General features: G+C 35.0%; 1 long non-coding RNA gene across 1 annotated transcript in view; it reads left to right on the top strand.

Annotated features, from left to right (window-relative positions):
• LOC120886574 (uncharacterized) overlaps positions 1-21,227 on the top strand; it is a 170,321-nt gene that overhangs the window by 112,039 nt on the left and 37,055 nt on the right. Inside the window, exon 3 of the long non-coding RNA XR_013430047.1 lies at positions 12,305-12,433. This is a non-coding gene — a long non-coding RNA (uncharacterized LOC120886574). The remainder of the gene's footprint in view (positions 1-12,304; positions 12,434-21,227) is intronic.

Raw genomic sequence — 21,227 nt, 5'->3', positions numbered from 1 at the left:
GTGGTAGAACGGGGTGAAAGCATGTTTTTGGCTTCCTCAGTGGCCATTCTTGTTTAACAACTCTAGATTTTCCTGCAAAACATGAAACTGATCTGCTGACATCTTTGGGTCTTCCATATGGAAACAACAGGGCCAGACATATAAATAACTTCCGTGATATCCCATCTAGTCTTCACTCTAGATATAGTCTTTTTTTTTTTAAGAGAGAGAAAAAAAAATTTTAATATTTATTTTTTAGTTTTCAGCGGACACAACATCTTTGTTTGTATGTGGTGCCGAGGATTGAACCTCGGCCACACACATGCCAGGTGAGCCACATCCCCAGCCCCCTAGATATATTCTATGTTGCAAGTTGAATATAATGAAATAGTCTTTCTTTTAAAATGTAATGAAGAGGACACTTTGAGCCAGTTCAATATAGACACAAAGGAGTTGGTGCCACTATTGTGAAGTTCACAAGGCTCACCTTCAGCCCCTGTCTCCTTTTCCATTTCTGCACCCTCTCTCTCCTCTTCACAGGGACTGCCCTTGCCATCTTCCACCACATCTCTCCTCTTCCTTGGAAAGAGTCTACTCTAATAAGTTCTAATGTGGTTTCTTTATGGTAAAACATGTTTGCCATATTGGAATAAGTTTGACCTAACACACAAAGATCACTTTGGCAGATATGTTCGAGCTGAGAGTAGGGTAGGTGACAGATCTTGTACTGAAATGGATCATGCCTCTTCTCAGCACAGATTGATTCTGAATAAAACCAGGCACTTGAAAATCTCTTGTGTTCCATTTTTTTCAAGGCATGACAATCAGTACACGATTGGCAGAGGTGTGCACCATCCGTGCTCCTTGCTTCTCCTTCTGTTATTCTTGTTTTCTGCAGTTTGAGGGTTACTTTTCTCCACATTTTCCCCTGGAAGAATCCCCAGAAAACAAAATTGGGGAAATAAAAGGCAAATTTTCCTACTTTGATTTTAATTTTAGTTTCTCTGCTTAATGATTTTGATAGGGAAAGAATTTGAAACAAACAACCAAAACTCAGGTAGTACAGTATAAGTAATTTATCAGTAGATTGTTTTTCATTTCTACAACTTTCTTAAAAATCAGAGTTGATTCTGATGCTTACAATTTTAAGAAAGAACAATAGTGTAAAATTATTTTAACTCAATCTAGTATCAAACTAGTATTTTGATTTCTCATTCATTCATTTAACAAATATTTGTTGATTATGGACTATACGCCAAGGACTGTATTAGCTTATGGAATTCACAGACCAAGAGTAAAGCTCCATCTGTGTTCTTACTTTGGATTCATTATTCTAAGCACTATGGAGGAACAGAAATGGCTTTAGATATGGTTCCTGCATTCAAGAGGATGTATTGACTAGGAGAACAAAGATATTCACAAGGAAATTAAAGGAAGCACTGGTCAAGTCCTGCCAATTATGTAGCATTGCAGAAGTACAAGGGATTAAGAAGGAAACTGTGTTAAGTTGTTTAAATTGGAAAAATGTAGATAGAAGAAAAGCATGGGAAGTGAAAGTAATTCTAATTCAGTAGATGGGACAGTAGATGGGACAGTGGATGTGACAGCATATTTCTATTAGATGTGAACATACACTAATGGAGGAAACTAAATTAGTATTGAGAGCCTCTTATGTGATCAGTATGAATCCAGAAGATATAGGGCACTCAAGAGTGCTATAAAGTATTGTCATTTTAATCAAGGGATTATAACTTCATTGAAGTCCCAAGAATAATGCACATGAAGCAGTTGTTAAGTAATTACATAATAGCAAGTGATTAGCTTCTAGGTAGTATGATTATTTCTTGTGTTATATGAATTACCGAAAGAAGGAGGCCCAAAAGTCTGGAGAAATTATGAGTGCCTTCACAGAGAAGGTGAGACCTGAAGAGGTGGAGAAGATCTGGAGAAGGCATACACTGTTGGTGGGACTGTAAATTGTTGCAACCACTATGGAAAGCATTATGGAGATTCCTTAGAAAACTTGGAATGGAACCACCATTTGACCCAGTTATCCCACATCTCAGTCTATACTCAAAGGACTTAAAAACAGCATTCTACAGTGATGCAGATACCTCAATGTTTATAGCAGCAAAACTCACAATGTCCAAGCTACAGAAACAATGTAGGTGTCCTTCAATGGATGAATAAATAAAGAAAATGTGGATTATACACACTGGAATATTACACTTAGCCATAGAGAAGAATAAAATTATGGCATTTGCTGGTAAATGGATGGAACTGAAAAATATCATGCTAAGAGAAATAAGCCAATCCCCCAAAACCAAGGACCAAATGTTCTTTCTGGTTTGTGGATGCTAACCCAAAACAAGGGAGGTTGGGGAGGGGAATAATAGGCATCCATGGGATTAGACAAAAGGAAACATAGGGAAGGAAGCAGGGTGGGGAATAGGAAAGACAGTAGAATTAATCAGTCATAACTTTCCTAGCCTTGTATTTGAATATACTACCAGGGTAACTTCACATCAGGTACAACCATAGAATGGGATACTAAATAGAATAAGTTATACTCTATGTATGTATAATCTGCCAAAATACATTTGTTATGTGTAACTAAAAAGAAAAAAAAATGAATTTTAAAAAGAATCTGGAGAAGGCCTGGAGGAAGAGTATTTTTATGAATTCAAGAGTATCAGGACTCATTGATGAAGACCTCTGTAAAATGATGCCAGGTCACTGGCCTGGAAGCTGACTATGAATGGCTTTGTATGCCAGAAAGAAATCTAATAATATTGGAGGGAGAGAACCTTTGAGAAACATATGTGGCTGTGATTAATAGAATAGAAAGAAAATGTTTAAATACTTCCTTCCTCTAACCAGGATCACTGGAGAGCCCGACAGAATTATGGGAGACCCCTGATTAACAGGAATGCAAGGGTAGAATGATAGGCAGAAGAGAAGTAGTTGTGGCCCAGAGGAGAGCACTGTAAGTTCTGTGGTGTCACAATCATCATCTTGGCCCTTTCTGTCACTAACCATGGGAAGTAGCCATTGGCTGATTGTGCTAAAATCAATGCTCCTCACCTCCTCCTTTTGTAAAGTCCATTTAACAAACTCCCTTGCTGACACAGAGAACTGACCATAGGGAAAGGGAAAAGGATGAAATCTGGCTGCGTTTCCTCAGGTATGCTTTGTAGGAAAGGGACTCGGTTTTCTACTAGCAGAATGGTCTCCTTGCTTCTCCAGCCCTTGTGGGAAAGAACCCTGTACTGTTACATCACGCCATGGAGCTCTGAATTCTGGGTTCCAGAAACGCCAGTTTCTCCCAGAGTCCCTCCAGCCCTTTGGATGATGGAAACCCCTTGTGGTTAATCCCAGAAGTGATTATTCATCTCCTGTTTGGTTTGTTAGCTTTTTTTTTTTTTTTTTTTTTTTAAATCACCAGCATCATCATGTCCATATATGATATTCCTATTGTTTAAAATACACAGAAATGTTCCTATTTTTCTGGCTGGTGACCCATATACTACATAATCACAGGTAAAACATTCAAACATTTAAAAATCTCCCTGGTGCTGTTTTTTTTTAAATATTTAATATACAGAACAAGTTGATTCTAGTTGATTTCTATATGAACTAGTTGATTTTGCTTTTCTTTCAAAGAGAACACGTAAACTTAGAAGATTAGGTATGTAAAACACTATAGGAGTGTATCAATTTGTGATCCATCTATCCATTTAAAACCTTCCCATATGATATGTGGCACACTTTTGAATATTTGCAGAGTTCAAATTTTAAAAGAATTATCCAATGTTTGTAGAACTTAAATGGTAGGAATTGATCCAACATAATTCAGCCTTTCTAAGGATCAAGACTTATAATCTGCTTGGAGATTCACAGAGAGTAGAGGAAAGGATAAAAGAAAGATTTCTCATGAAAAAAAATAAATAAAAATGCCAAGAAATGGAAGTGTATTTAGCCCCAGAGACTAAGCATTTGGAGCAAAAAAGGTCAACAAATATAGGAAAAGAGAAGTGTCCTTCTTCCTAGCATTTGCAAACACCCACCTATAGTGTCACATCCTTCATCTGAATTTCCATCTCTTTAGTGACTAGGACAGCCTTATTACCTTGTAAGAATCTACTTCATTCACATCACAGGCAATTTAGAATTTTTATAATTATCTAAGGATTACCAGTAGAGTAGGCCTTATTAATTCTCAATCGAATGCTCAATTTTAGGCCATAATTGGAAAGATTTCCCCTAATTTGCGGTAGTTATATTTACTAAGAGGAATGGAGGTGATCTTTGTTACTTTAGTTCTTTGTCAGGTCATTAGAGCCCACATTTGGCAGGGGCTTGAGATAATCTATGGCAGTATGCATCTTAGATGAGAGTTTTTGTTGAGACTCAACTACAGAGGCGGTTGAAAGGACCTTCTTTTGTTAATTATTTATCCTGCCCAGGAATTATCAGTATTCATAATAGCATGGAACCATTTTTTTTTTTGTCAATGATGAATTAGTGGAAGTTAGTGTTGCCTCAAATTAACCAGTTTATATTTTTAGGTGTATGATGAATTACTAAATAGTTGATGATTGAATAAACACTGAGTCACCAAAAGTGATGTTTTAAATCATTGATGATGCCAAATACTATGGTATGTTTGGTACAGATACATGAAATGTCACAGCTTTGCTTTTCTTGGTTAAGAACAAAGCAAACACCTTGACTCCCATGTACAAAACAACATGGGATAGAATCCTCAAAGACTATTGGACAGTTCTAAAAAAACATTGGTATGTATCTATAGACATAGATATATACATTATAAAAATGGCCATTGAGAGTCTATGCCATTCTAATGAAAAATTATTCCAATTATAAATTCTGATATAAAAAATATACTGGACTCTTTGTGAGATACAAGGGGGAAATGATGGCACATTTCTCCTACTTTTTGCAGATAAATTGTAGATAGAATACCAAATATGAATTTTTGAGTTTTATAACAGTTTTAGAAATTAACCATTGACTTTTAAATAGAATTAAAAAACAAGGATATCATCTATCGATTTCCTGTAGTACACTGGCTTTGTAAGTGAATGACACTAGAATCAGGAGACCTAAATTTCATCTCTGATATTGTGTGATGATACTAACCTCCAATTTGTTTGGGTATCTATGAAATGTAGGCATTATATTTGGGTGGTAAATCTCCCAGCATATCATGATGCTAATATCCTTCAGAATTGTGTTGCTAGATTTTGATCAGTATGTGCATTTTATTTTAATGCCAAAAATGGAAATTTGGGCTGAATAGGAAATATGACACAGCACAAAGTGTACATAATTTACTGTGAGTCAATGATATGTTTCAATATAAATCCGTGGCCCAAGATAGAATTTGTGTTTGCTGGAATATGTGATTGGTTTATCTCTTCAGTAATTCAAATTGCATGCTTGGTGTAGTAAACAGCTTGATATAAGCAGCTAACCAATGACAAAGAATGCTTAATTAGTTGTATAATATCTGTCAAAGATTTATTTTATTTCATTACTTTTTTCCAAACTTGAATTTTAAAATTTCTACAGACATCCTATTCTTTGCAAGCATTTTTTCAAAAGCCAAAGAACTCCACCAGCATAAAATGTTTGAAAATCACTGTCCTAGAGAATTTTTAAGATCTCTTTCAGTTTTTATGTTTGATGATACTATCTGTACCAAATACAGATAAGAAAAATTCCACTTCTGTTCAGGATTCAAAAAAGCACAAGAAAATATTGTTCCCATTCCTAACAATCATAAAAAAAAGGCTGGGTAAATCTACAAACTCATAGCTTTTCTTAAACCATCAGATTGCTGTGTTTCCAAGGTATATATTTGAAAGAAGAGAGTCTTACATAAAGAGAGAATGGGATAAAATAGCTGTTTTGCTTTTGGCTGAGCAAGATAAATGACTGTTTCTATGCACATATTTAAGAAGAAATTACCTGAAATTTCTTAGACCTTAAGTGATGAGTGTAGTCTATAAGTATTGAATAACTCTGGGTCCAAAACAGAAGAGATAATTTTGCTTATTTGAAAGCTCTTATCCAGGGCCTCCATCAAATGCTAATGAGACATATTTGGAGCTAAGAAGGTGACTAGAGACAAGACCAGTCTATGGCAAAGGTGTGCAGTTGATTGATTGCACCTGGGGGAAATAGACACAAAACACACCTCTTCCATTCATACATCTTCTGTTAGAAACATAGCTCTTCACCAATGGGAGAAGGATATCAGAACTTCCAGCTCTGAACTCAAACAAAGATATTCTTTCTGGGTAAAGAGTAGAGGCAAAATCTTCTGCCTCTGGGAGAAGAACAGGAAATCTTGTGAGCCATGTTTCTTCTCTTTTACACAATAGAGGCATTTACACAAGGAGAGGGCTAGGAAACACTCTCTGGCCAAGAGACCAGGCAGAGCTCTGGTGGCCCTGGAAAGTTTCTACTCCCAGAGACCTTGCCTAAAGCTCATACTTGACCATGGGAACTCCCCCACCCCAAATAAACCTAGTCTGGGTTATCAAGAAAAGTATAAAACTGAGGAAAGGGCAAGAATATGGAGAGAGACCCTCTTTAGAGGCACATTCTCCGGGACTGGTAAAAGCAGAGGGTGGGGTGGGGACCCTTGGCTAAAACATTCTGGTACCCAAGGCCTCCCATAGATGCAAGTCCATTGTTGAAGCAACTTGAAAACTATGGTGAACTGAGGGTAAGAAGAGTAGCTACAAAACCAAAATTTAACCAGCTACTGATTTGTTTGACTCAACCTCCCAGACTATGGCTAGATAGAAAATGAGGTATGTTCATTTTCAGGAAAAATAATATTTAACTCAATCTTCTTCCTTTTTAAATACAGCATTCAATCAAAATTATGAGATATGAGGTAATAAATAGGCTAGACTTAGAGATGACTCAAATGTTAGAACTATCAGAGAGACCTTGAAATTACTATTAGTAATATGTGAAGGGATCTAGTAGAGAACAGAATGACATACATGCATAAATGAGGAATATCAGAAAAGAAATAGAAACTACAAGACAGTAAAATGGAGTGCAAGAATAAAATACTCAATATTGGCAGAAGGAATTCTTTTCACAGGTTTATCATCAGACTGAAAAGAGCATCAACAATCATAGAACTTGAATATCATACAAAACATATTATCCAAAATTTACAAAAAGAGAAAAAAAAATAAAGAACAAAGCACCTGAGAACTGTGGGACAATATCAAATAATCTAACTTTCATATATTTGGTATCTTAGAAGCATAAGAGAGTTTTAAAGGAGGATAATGGTTTTTTCCTAATAAAAGGCAAACTCCCATTTCAAGAAACTTAGAGGAAACACAGGTGATAAAAACACACACAGACAGACACACACACACACACACACACACACACACACACAAAACCAAAAAACACAGTTTTAAAGATATGATATTAAAACTAGTGCAAACCATCTGTATATGGGGTAAAAATGGGAGTTCATAACCCACTTGAATCAAAGTGTGAAATATGATATATCAAGAACTATGTAATGTTTTGAACAACCAACAATTAAAAAAAAAAGAAAAAAGGAAAAAAAACTAGTGCAAACCAACCTATAAAGAAATATTGAAGATAACCATAGAAAAGAAGATATCAAAAATCAAAAGGAACAAATCAAATATAGAATGACAGAGAACAAAACAGTGGTTACCAGAGGAGGTTGGAGAGGGAGATGTAGGTAAGACATGCATCTTAGTGTATATGTAGGATAAACAAAATTTAGGGGTTTATTATAGCACATGATATTGTACTATATTTGGAATTCATGCTGAATGAGTAGAATTTAAATCTTCTTGCCAATAAAACAAACAAAACAGATAACTGGGTGAGATGATGATGTTAATTTGTTTTGCTATAGTAACCTTTTTACTAATTATATTTATGCTATGACATCATGTTATATACTTTGTATATACACAATAAATTCATTTTACAATGAGTAAACAAAAAGAATGTAAGAATTACAGCAGATCATTTCATTGGAAACTATACTACTTGGAAGTCAGTGGAATAAAATTATAAAGTGCTGAAAGGAAAAACAAATTCTGTCAATCCACAATTCTACAACTACTGAAAATATCCTTCAACCATGCAGGAAAAAAATAAAAATAAAAAATAAAGATGTTCTCAAACAAAATCTAAGAGTTTTTATTGCTAGTGTAGATGTACTAAATGTGTTAATAAGGAAAGTCCTTCAGAGTAAAAATACAAAGTAACAGATAGAAATGTGGATCTATACAAAGAAATAAGGGGCACTGAAAATGGTAGAAATGAGGATAAATATCTGTTTTTACTTTTAGTCTTTGTAAAAGTTGACTAAAGTGGAAAAAACAACAACATACTTGCTTTATAATATGTCCAAGTAAAATGCAAAGTTTAATAGCAAGATGTATAAAAATACACTGTTAAAATATTTTAATATATTGAAGTGGCATACTATTAACTGGTGGTAAATTGTGATAAGTTAAATATTTGTATTGTGAGGCCTGGAACAAGATCAAAAATTATGATTTCAATACTGGTAATCATAGGGTCAATTAAACCCATAGAGGACAGGAAAAGAGGAGAAGAGAGGCATATATGGCCAAGGGAGAAAAAGAAACAATTGGCAAAAGCAAAGATTTAAATAAAAATATATCAACAGTTATATGAACTGTAAATAGTCAAAACTCTACATAAAATGGAGAGATTGTCATATTAGATGTTGTGTATTATTGATCAAAAAATCCACTTGGTGAATACTCATATATTGGTTTATTGTTCAGCAAAAAATGTTGATATCTTCAATATCGTGGATGATTCCCAAAAATAGTATGCTAAGTCAAAGAAGCTTGAAACAAAGATGTCATACTGTAGAATTTCATTTACATGATAACCTTAAAAATACAAACATTTAGGGAGAGAGCAATGGTTGCCAAGGTTTGGGAATGGAGTAAAAGAAGACTGTTTACAAAGGAGCATGTAAGAAATTTTGGGGTGATGAAACATTCTACATTTTATTTTTGCAGAGGTTTCAACAAGGTAGTCATTTGTGAAAACTCACTGTATAATATGTAAACTATCCCTTAATAAACTTGACTTTAAAGATCTATGATATGGATAATTATTACAAAAATAGTCATCAAAGCTAAAATATTGTTTGAATGGAAGCTTATATAATTCATTTTCTATATAGTCTGAGTAAGATTTAATGAATATCTATTGAATTTGATTTGTAAACTTGGGAGGAAAAAGAAATAGTTTATTGGATACTATACCCAAGTACACTGTCAATGATGAAGATAGCCTTGGTAATTTATCTTTTAGAAAATTATTTATGTAATTAATTGGGATTGAAATTGAATGATTAAAAGGTGAAAAGTTTGTTCTGACAGCTTCTGATTATGGCAGTCAATTGGGCTTTTGTGCTTTCCTTTTCTCCCTCTCAATACTCTACTGATACGAATGTTGGGTGGATTTTGATATATATATATATTTTTTTTTTTCCTTTTTTATTCACTTATTTAAAAAATTAAATGGGAAAATCTCACCAAGACCAAAAAAAAGTTTTAGTAAACAATAACAACAAGTGGGAACATAGATGACAAATCATAACAGAGAAGAAGAGATACAGGGAGAAAACCTGAGTAAATGGTAAATGGTGACGAAACCCTAGGAGATGGATCCAGAAAGGCTTAGGTAGCACAGGTACCTCTAAGAGTGGTATGGAGATAGAAATAAAACCAGAATAGTTGGTGGAATGTTTTGTATAAAAAGTAATTTTGTTGTGGGATTCTTGCAGAGAGACAGTACACGAAGGTTTTCAGCCAAGAAGCAGCATTTATTACGGCTGGCACTGGACCAGCAGATTTGCATCCAAAGGCCGAGCCTGGAGCCCAGTGGGCCATTGCCTTGTATATCCTCTGTTGGTTTCCCCTTTAGCCCTTTGTCTGCTCTATATGGTATCATTGATTCTGAGTGGATATTCCATACTAGAGAGTTGCAAAAGAGTTGCACATGCCCACATAGGTACTGAGCGTGCCAGATTGCCTTCCCTTTGTTCTGGGAGGGTCTTACCACAACTTCAGCTGTCAAATCCCCTTTCTGATCCCTCCGAGATAGGCAAATCATTTCCTACAACATAGCAGTAGATGGGACATTTGCTCTGTAGATAGAGTGCACCAGGGAACTGCTAAGCACTAGAAAGGAATAAAATACTAAAAATAGGGCATGCACACTGAGCCCCAGAATGTGAAGCTGCCATTTAGCTATGCTCACTTTGCTCAAGAGCACCAGTGGTTTGGGGATTGGATGGACACTCATAAGGGGTAACTGTCAAAACACAGCTTTTTCTGTGCACAGAAAAAGGCATAATGGTATCAGCCTAGCGGGTGGCCTCATGACTCTTAGGCAGGGTTACAAAATTTCCTAGCCACACAGACTTGGGAAACAGATAATTACAAAAAGACAAAATTGGGGAAAATCAGGCAATCTCAACTGAGAAGAGCCATTGGTTCTTAGCTCTTTGGACTACTGGCTCTTCTTCAGTGGTGGTTCCTCCAGAACAAGATGAATAGGGCTTCGTCTTTGGTTCAGCTGCATCATTCATTACCAGGTACTCATCACAATCCCAACAATGAGGGCTTGTGCTTAGCTTAATGAATAATTTCCACAGCTGAATTCTCACCTATCTTGAACATAGAGTATTGATAAATCCCTTGAGTTAGTGTTTCAAAGGGCATTCAATCCTTGGTCAAACACTCAGGCATCCTGAGGTTAGAGAAAAGCCAGGAACCAATACTGTGAAATATTTCTAGGGTCTTGTCAGCAGATAAATTGACTGCCCTTTGGTCCCGATTATAGTTTCAAGGATAATTAGTAGACAGCCTTTGAAAATAGAAATAGTGCCCCCCTGTTAAGCAAGGGCAGGCATTCTTATAATCCTATATAACGAAGATAACATCTGTACCCAGAGCAGAAGTCAGGCATTCTTAAAATTATAAGAGTCTGGATTACCCAGCCTCAGGATTCCTCTTGTGTAATTCCACACATGGTGTGTGGGTATTCATCTGATAGTACCTCAGTAAGCCTCACTCTGTTTAGTCCTGGAACTGCAAAAACCATGTACTGTTATATCTTTGTCATTATCTGCTGGTGATAGTGCAAGATTACTAACCCAGTTTTTCATTCTGCTACGATTTCATATTATTTATTTTGCTACTTTTTTCCAACCGATTTTTCATGCCACTCCTGGTATCATTCTTTGAGCTTCCAAGGATCCACATTTAATTTTGAAAGGATTCTTTTACTGTCTTCAAGATCCTTATTTTAGCAAATATGGCTCTTTTTTCCTTGTTTAATTTGCAAAGGTGACTCTTCTCACATCCCATATATCTTGATATTTGGGAATGGTCTTAAAATTTTTTAGCTATACTTCCAAACAATGATTTTTCTATAGCTCACCAATAATACTTCTTCCTCTATAATGCAAGTCATACCTATATCATTGTATCTCTGGTGTGCCTCTGGTCATTTGAAAGCACTCCCAGGGTAAATCACTGAGAAATTTGGTTTGCATCTCTTTTCCTCCCCTGCTAGTATCTATGGCAATCTTCATATTTATATTATTCATGTAAACCTGTCTGATACTCTGACCTTATCCATTTTTTCTCTGAGTTACTGGTCACTTCTCTGACCCATCTTGGACATTGCTACAATGAAAAAAAATGCTTCATACTTGGAAACATCTAAAAATGTTACATATTGATGTCTGATGACAAAATTTTCTAGAATTTTCCCTTTTATTTTGAGTCCACCTATTCATAAACTATGCTAAGAACTCCCCTCCTATCCTGTTTTCTTCAAGTTTTATTACTCTCTCAGTATTTGACATTTTTTTTTCTTCTTCCATTTTAGTATCACAGGCCATCACACCATTCTTTGGATAGTCTCTTCAGTGTCCTCTCAGCTACCAATCTTCCCAACTTTAGCCTAATGACATGGTGCTAGTACAGAACAATTTAATGGCCTCATCCATGGAAATGTGAGCAACAAAAGTCTTAGACTTTTGTCCAATTGATGTAAGCACCTAAAACAGTTTAGGCTCCAAATTCACTACTCAAGGAATCCTTAGAAATTACTCAAAGATACAGATTAAAGAATGAAAGACCTCATTTCATCCCAACAATTATTAGCCTGCAGGCTGAGGTCCAGGAAGAGGTCAGTATGACTCAAAGATCTTTTCTTTCAGGAAGTGAGTGATCCTCAGAGAGACTTATAAAGAAAAAGTGATCCACTCTGGATTCAATATATCAATCACAGGTTTGTGATTGAGTCTCCTTGGCTTGCTCCTTGAGAAAATTGAAGCAGTTAATTGAAGGTAAGTGACATGATAAATTCCACCAGCTACAGAGTACAGATTAGAAACCTCAGTCTAGTTGAAAATTTATTGCCTAGAGCCTTAGCCATACCTCTAAACCCGAAAATGTATTTTCTTCCCAACACCATCATATTCCTAACTTGGAAAAAGTAAACTAAGTAACCAAAGCAGTGTTTTTCAAATAGGATGTAAATCCTTGAATATTTGATCCCCAAAATGTATTTTTTTAACCAGAAAGCCAAGGTTAGTGAAATGAGAGATTTCAAAGTAAAGATTCATTTCTTTCACTTTTAAATATGATTCTTTGGACAAGTCTTTACTTTTTGTAATCATGGGGCACAATTTTAATATGGATTCTAAAGATCAAAAGATAGCAGAAAAAGAGAGATTTGTAAACTAAAAATGAGTTATAGAAATGCAGACTCCTTTTGTGCATTTAGCATACAGTTAGCATTTCACAAGGGGAAAAATAATGTATCATTGGAACATACTTGAATTATTTTGACATTACAGGAGTCTAAGAAACAGTGATCGCCACTGTCACAAATGTTCTATGTGTATACAGGTATGATAAGTTATATGTAGATTCTGAAAGATATGTTCAAGGAAATAGAGGTTTGTTTTTTTTTCCTGAGATTTGTAAATTTTTTTTCTATTTCATGTACTTCAAAATTTACTTTTCTTTTTCTAGTTATTTTCTTTTTTGTTTTTGTTCCAATTCATGTCTTATTATTTGGGAAAATATAAACATTGTGACAAAAGTACAAATATAATGTTCACAGTTCCTTCTTCCTTTTCCCTATATGTACTACACTAAAATTTTAAAAAGTTAAGGAAGATTAAATATTTTTCAGTCTATAGTTGATGAGATATGATTGATTTTAAATATAATATTCAAGGAAGAACTTACAATTTGAGGATGAAGTGGTCAGGAGGTAATGGGGGAAGTACCATGGAGTCATTCTAGATCTAGATAGAGAATCAGGAGCTGTCATATTGGTGGGGATTAATAAAACGAGGTCTCATGTCTTGTGAAAGTAGGGCCATGGGATTGCTCTGATTCTCTCCAACTTTAAAAAAGTTCTATGAATATAGTATCTGGGAGAAAAGAAAGAAAGGGGATATTCCTGTGAGTGAAACACTAAAAGAAAATTTCAAAGATGTAGAGATGACATTATACTTTCCACAGTGAGGCAGATGAGTAATTTAAGGCGTTCCTTGAAGGCACTGTGTATTGTATGTTTTACATAAGAAGGTGATTGACTATCCAATGTCCACTTTCTTCTTTTTTTTAATAATAGAATTTTTGCTTTGCTCAGTGTGTCCATGTGCCCAGTTAAAATACCTTCATCTCAGATTGTTGAAGCCAGAGGTGGCCCTTTGTCCTGGCGTGGCTAAGAATGAGTGGTAGTTGCCAGGATAAGCTTCCCAGGAAACCTTTTAAAGAGAGTGACTCCGAAGTCCTGTGCCCCCATTGTTTCTCGTGGTGATGTTCTGCTTTTCCTCTTTGTTGATAGGAACAATGAGTTGGTGCTTGAGGTGAGATGACCAGCTTGGCAACACAAGGACAGATACTAACAACAAAGATGGTAGTGCAAAGCCGAGAAGGAACTTGAGTCAGAGATAGCATAATTAACTCTCTTACCAGCCTGCACTGCCTATCTCCACATGAGACCAAAAATTAAAAACAAAATTTTTTATGTTCAAAGTCACTATAGTGGGGTTTTCTGTGGTTGCAGCTAACCCTAATGCTTATTGGAACATGTAGTTCATATTTGTTATGGTTTGGATATGAGGTGTCCCCCACATGCTCATGTGTGAGACAATGCAAGAACATTTAGAGGAGAAATGGTTGGGTTATGAGAACATGAACCCAATCAGGGAATGAATCCCCTGATGGGATTAACTGAGTGGTAGATTGTAGCTGGAAGAAGTGGATCATTGGGGTTGTGCCTTTGGGGTGTATATTTGGTATCTGGCAAGTGGAGTCTTTTACTCTACTTCCAGGTCATCATGTAAGCCACTTCCTTCCACAACATTCCTCTGCCATGATGTTCTCCCTCACATTGAGCCTTGAGGCATGGAAACCAGCCATCTATAGACTGAGACTTCTGAAAACTGAGCTCTCAAATAAATTTTCCTCCTCTACAATTGTTCTGGTTGGGTCTTTTAGTCACCATAGTGAAAAAGCTGACTAAAACAGTATTATTGATTGTTAGTTAAATGTATGACGAAAAGAGATGTTGAGTAGCTCAAATTGAAATTCGATGATGTTAAATCTGTATAGTGCTTTTGGAAGTATGGTCATTTTGATAATATTAATTCTGCCTATCCAAGAGCAAGGTAGATCTTTCTATCTTCTAAGATCTTCTTTGATTTCTTTATTTAGGGTTCTATAATTTTCATCATATAGATCTTTCACTTCTTTCATTGATTTCCAAGTATTTTATTTTATTTTTTTTTTTATTTTTGAGGCTATTGAAAGTGGGATAGTTTTCCTCATTTCCCTTTTGGAGGTTTTGTCATTGATATACAGTAATGCCTTTGATTTATGGGTGTTGATTTTATATCTTGCTACTTTGTTGAATTCATTTATTAGTTCTAGAAGTTTTCTGGTGGAACTTTTAGGGGCTTCCAAGCACAGAATCATATTATCAGCAAATAGTGAAAATTTGAGTTCTTCTTTTCCTACGTATATCCTTTTAATTTCTTTAGTCTGTCTAATTGCTCTGCCAGTGTTTCAAGAACTATGTTAAATAGAAGTGGTTAAAGAGGGCATCCCTATCTTGTTTTAGTTTTTATTGGGAATGCCTTCAATTTTACAATTGTTGGATGCTATTTGAGAACATCCTTGTGATCTCTAAAACATACCTTCATGTGTATCCAAGAATTCAGGGACCTGAATGAACAAAGACTTTGGTGAACTGTCGATTATCAGTCAGTTGAACTCTTGGGATAGGATCCAAAGATTTCTAAAATCAAGGTTCCTTGTCACTGCTTTTGGTTGTCACTCAAATTTTAAAATTTAATGAGAACTGAAGGCTACCATAGGGAACAAACAAGGAAGTACTAACATTTGCATATATCTGGATAATATTTTTGATCTACAAGCCCCAATATTTATTCTTCCTTTTCTTTTATTCAAGCAAGAATTATTGATGTAGGGTAGGGATTTGGCAGAAAGGTTAGCAGGGAGACTTTTTGATTTTACTTTGAAAGCCTTAGTCACTAAGGGTGTTTAATGTTTATGAATGTGGACAAGATATCTTCTTGGGAAACATGGAGAAAATAGGGACACTCTTCTCAGCTATGATGAGTGTGGATCGATGGGAAACAGGTCCATGGGTCACACAGAACAATAGAGATAGGATTGAAAGACTTCTAAAATCAACACATCCTGATTTCTGAGCAGAGAAGGAATCTTGAATTTCTGCATGATTCATTCATTTAGAGGAGCCTGGAAAAGGTCCCAGGAAAAAGCTGCTGAATCAGGAAAACTTATCCAACTGGAATGCTATGATGAAGAACCTGACATGTTTCGCTGTTCTTTAAGGAACATTTGAAATGTATAGTGTCCAAAGACACAGCAAAACATGGGAAGGGAGGAGACCTCTACAAAAGACAGGGATTTCTTCCAACTATCTTGATAGGATAGAAGTTCAAATTAGAAAACTTATGTTGACTTGGAGAAAAATAGAATAATTAAAGAACTTGAGATGTGGACCCTGTTTATACATTTCTGTGGTTTGAAACTTCTTACATAATTCTGAGATAAATTTTAAATAAAAAAATAATTATATTATTATTATGTAAGGATATATGTACAAGGCATTGATCACACCACTATTTATAAAGTTGAACACTGAAAGTAACCCAGATGTACATTTATAGGTGACTGCTTGAATCAACTAGAGTATATTCACTCAGTGAAATACTCTACATGTGTAAAAAAAAAAAATCACATACCATCATGAATTGATCTGCAGATCAATGGAAAAGTTAAGGGGAAGCAAAATGTAGTATTTTGCCACTTTTCCAAAATAATATACACACACACAAACACACAGGACCCTAAATACTTATATTTGCTTATATTCTAAATATTTTACATAATTTAAAAGTACAATTCACTTTTTAAAGAATATATTTAAACTTATAAAAGTTAGAAAAAGAAACAGAGCTATATGCACCTATTTACGTAATCACATGGTAGCAAACCATGCAGAGAGAAACCAATTTAGGAATTTGAAAACACAGTAATTTGATTGTGTATTCCTAGTAGGATATTCCATAAGAACACATGAAAGCTGGAAAAAAAATACTTTTCGGTAATCCTAGTGTTGGTGATAGTGATAGTTGTTAGTATTGTTATTTAAGACTGGAGCCTAAGTATTCTGGATCAAAACAAATGTCTATTTATGCTGATATGTTGGGTTCCAGGATTTATATATATCAGCAACGTCTTCAAGTACATTGTGCCCATTCAGTATGATAAAGAACCAATTCATTTTCTTAAAAACTCATAAACGGGGAAAAAAACTAGCATTTATGTTACCTTATTTACAAACTGGACATCAGAGTAACCTATCACTGATGAGCATTCAAAATTATTCCCACCAATAAGCAAGGAAAAATGATGGAATAAAGATGTCACCATTTCACAATACCTAATTAAAGAACTTATTGGTCAATGATCATTCATGATTGCTGGTATAACAAAAGAGAAGCAACTAAACATTGTATAACTCTGAATGGAAATATAAAACTTTAACCTCAAAAATCCTAGCTACCCATGCCACCCTGCAAAAATGAATCCTGAATCAGAAAAATGACTCTTTAACTAAAAGGAAATACAAGGAAAAAATATATTAAATGATATTTAAAAATGACAATCAGAAAAACAATTGTGAAAAATTCTATGGGTTATATGACCTGGTTTCTTCAGTAATATATTAAAAGGAAAAAGTTGAAGGAGGAATCCACAAAATGAAAGAAATTCAGGGAAAAATCTACAGAGCTTATTTGGATGCTGATTGGAACAAATACGCTGAAAGAAAAAAGTTGTAACAGCTTTTGGAAGAAATTTTATAGTGGATAGTTACTTTAATTAAGGAAGAAATTATTGCCATATTTTTAGGTGGAGTAATGCAGTTGAAATACTGTTTAGAAATGCAAAAGTCCTTGTATAGTATACCTACATATTGAAATATTTATGGCACAGTGATGTAATGTTAAGGATCAGGTTCAAAATAATTTGTAGAGAGCCTAATTGAGGATCGGTATAGGTAAAAAAATAATTATTCCTACAAGGATACCACTGAGGTTGGATAATGGGCACATGGACATTCATTGTTAAATAGTTCTCTTCCTTCTAATATTTTCATATTTAAATTTAAAAAACATAATAAAATGCTGGCAAGCTTCATTATTATATTAAAAGTTGAGGCTCTTTACTTTAACATTTCTCTTCTTCACCTATATTCTGCTTTGTCTTTTCACCCAGATATCCACATACTGGTGAGTTTTGATTTGTACACACACATTTGCGAGTCAGTATGCCAAACACACACTGACATGGAATAGAGCTAGTAATGAATTCATTGGTCAGAGATTTTTTTTTAAAGTACAATCTTCTAATGTTATAGATTTTATATAATCATAAATGGAACCAAATTGATAAATTGAATGCAAATAAAATTGCAAATGCATGAATATTAAAATTAATAGGTTTAAAATAAGATTTTTGGGGAACCTGAAATCAATTATTTCTCATAATATTAGTATATAAGTACTAAAAACTAAAATCCAAGTTTTTATTTCAAGCTAAGTTGCTACATTCACAAAAATATTGTGTTCTTCATACCTCCATGAAATAATATGGGCCCCATTTGGCATAGAGATGTAGGTTATGTATGTATGATTGTGTGTATAAATATACTTCTGTTTTCTTCTCCTTCGTCTGTGGTTATTAAAGTGGTTCTTCCTAGTCTCAACCTGATAAGAAAGCCAAATGCAAATTATAGCAATGAAGTCATGTTTCAATATTCACTTTAAGAGAATATGCAAATGACCTACAATGTGCCACACACATATCAAAATGAAAGCAAAAAAGAGACACCTTGAAATAAGGCTCTGAACCCAGGGTGCACAGATACTAGGCTGAGAATATCTGGTGTAGGACTCACAGTCAATAATTTAATACGCTACCACAGAGGTAGGAAAATGGGGGAGAAGGAGCATCATTGCTACTTTAAATGTGCTTCTTTAATGCAATCTTATAACACATTCAAGTGTGACTTTTCCATAAAAAGTAAATATCAAACATTTAATTTTTTGGAAAAAAAATCAATCTTTTGGCTGAGTCTGCATAAATCTCCTAGAACATCAGATAGAAGTTTGTAAGTGATGAAGGTAGACATGCATATAAGTAGAGTGATCGTATATAACTATAGTCTTGGTGTAATTATTAGTAACTATACTGTTTAAATTTCAGAGTCCCACACTGGAGAGTAAATAATATATGGTCACCATTTGCCTAAGTGAACATACACACACACCAAAGAAATCATTTTTGGTTTCTTTTTCAAAGGTTTGTGTGGCATACACAGAGTTGCATAGCTCAGATTCACCTCCAAGAAAGGATATACTCTTCATCTCTGAGGCATGTCATTAATTGACAAACCCTAACTATCAGAGTCCTTCAGAGCTTCTCTAAAGTGAGAGGCCCTTTGTCAAACAAGCAATTTTATACCTAGAATTCAGTCTTCCCAGTATGGTCCCTCAGCCCTAACTTATAAGGTAGGGTGGGTGGGGGTAATGGCATAACTTTTCACATAGGATAGGACTCTGACAGGAAACCTTTGCATAAAGTTCCCCATTAGGTGAATTTGTCAGATGCACGTATTTGCATCATCACTGAAAAAGTACACTAGATTTTTTTTTTTTTGCATACCAAATTCTATCTCTGGAAAGGTTAACCAGACAACCCAACCCTCAATCTGCAACACTTTCTTATTAAAAGTTGTGTTCATGCATGAGCTAAAATTTTAGCAACATCAAACTGGTTTCAAGATTTTAGATTGCATCAGAAGTTATGAAATGTTATTTTTTAAAAAATATTTCAATGTATGGCAAATAGCTATAGACCAGCATGAAGGCACAGTTAAAGGAGCTCCATCTCACAGAAGGAAGGCTAGTTGAAACTTGAAAACTCTCTGCTGAAGGAAAACTACCCTTGAAATGTTCCTGGGCAAACATGGCAATGATCTTTTTCTCTTTTTCCTCTCTGCTTTGCTGCAAGAAAGAGAGGAAGCAAAGGCTTGAACAGGGAATTTATAAGGGCAAATATAACCTTTGGTTTGATGCACAGTAAGCTGACAGTTAAAGGTGTATCATGCTAGATAAATGTCAAAAGCCAAATAAAAGCCTTGATAATATGCTGTCCAGAGGCTGCAATCCAGAACTTTCAAGCATGAGGGTTTTAATCCTTGAAAGCAAATTTTAACCCTACTTGCAACTTTCCAGGGTGACTTAAAATGTTGTGATATACTCAAACTAAGGGTTTGAGGGTAGTGGTCATGGACAGAAGAGACTGAAGAGGGTACTAACCCCAAAAAGAAAAGGTACCTATTTACAACAGGATGTTTTATTTATTTAGGTCTAGGTCTTACCCTTACAAATAGTAGAGTGGACACAAACCTAGGAAGTCTTGTCCTGGATTAAATTGTGTACTCGCAGAATTTATGTTAAAAGCCTAATCTCTAATACCTTACATGGAAATGTTTCTATTTCCAAATAGAAACTTTCAAAGGAGGTCATTAGGGTGGGCCCTAATCCAGTGTAACAGGTATTAATTTTACAGAATCACATAATTTTAGGCTGTGATGAGCCACTAGAATCACCATTATTTATCAATGCATTGTTTATTATAGCAAATCTAAATAAAGCTTAAATGCTTATCAATATAGGATTGGTTAAATAAATGATGATAGATCCTTAAAATACCTAATGAAAGAAAAAAGCTTATTTACATTTGTGGACGGTATAAATTACATTCACAGTATCCATAATAAATAGGATAAAAAAGCATTCCTAGATGTTTATACCAGTTGCTAACTTCAAGTGTGCTTTGTTGAATCTCCTTTTCTTGTTCTTTAATAAAGAATCTTAATAGCTTCTTGAGTGGATTCTGAGATTTCCTATTGCCCTGTTTTTACTGTTAAAAATCTAAGCCTGCAAAACTAAAAATTCTAACTTATGCCTGATTCAAAGATTGTCCTTCCCTTTCAACTGCTGGTCTTAAGGTTCAAGTAATCTACTGTAGGGAGAGAATGGGGCTGGTCCATAAATCCTCCCTCTCCCATGGTGTGCAGTACATAGTAGCCAGGGTAGACTTCTCCTTTGTTCTAATTCTCTAGCTTCACATTGTTTATACATGGGATGAGGGAAGCCTCTGGGGGAATGTCTGGGGCCAAATATTTCACTAGAGATCATTTATTTCGGACTGGAATAAATTCTTTGTAATGTTGGTGAAACTAAGTTACTGGAAAGTGGAGGAACACACAAGCTAAACATGATACTCTGCCCTGCCTTTCATCCTCAAGTTGTTCTCCCAGTAACCTTTTCCAGCATTTGACTTCAAAGAAGTATCTATGGCCTTAATGCACATGATTAAATTCTATAAAGAAAAATTCAACTGGGATATAAATATATCTTTTCCCATGTACTAGTGCCGTATCACAATCTCCAAATGCTCACTCATTTTAATGTCTGAAGGATACAGTCTTCAGGTTAT

The sequence above is a fragment of the Ictidomys tridecemlineatus genome, chromosome 13 (genome assembly GCF_052094955.1).
Source record: "Ictidomys tridecemlineatus isolate mIctTri1 chromosome 13, mIctTri1.hap1, whole genome shotgun sequence".
NCBI lineage: Eukaryota > Metazoa > Chordata > Mammalia > Rodentia > Sciuridae > Ictidomys > Ictidomys tridecemlineatus.
Note: the sequence above shows the minus strand (reverse complement) of the source record. Positions and strands in the feature narration are given on the sequence as shown.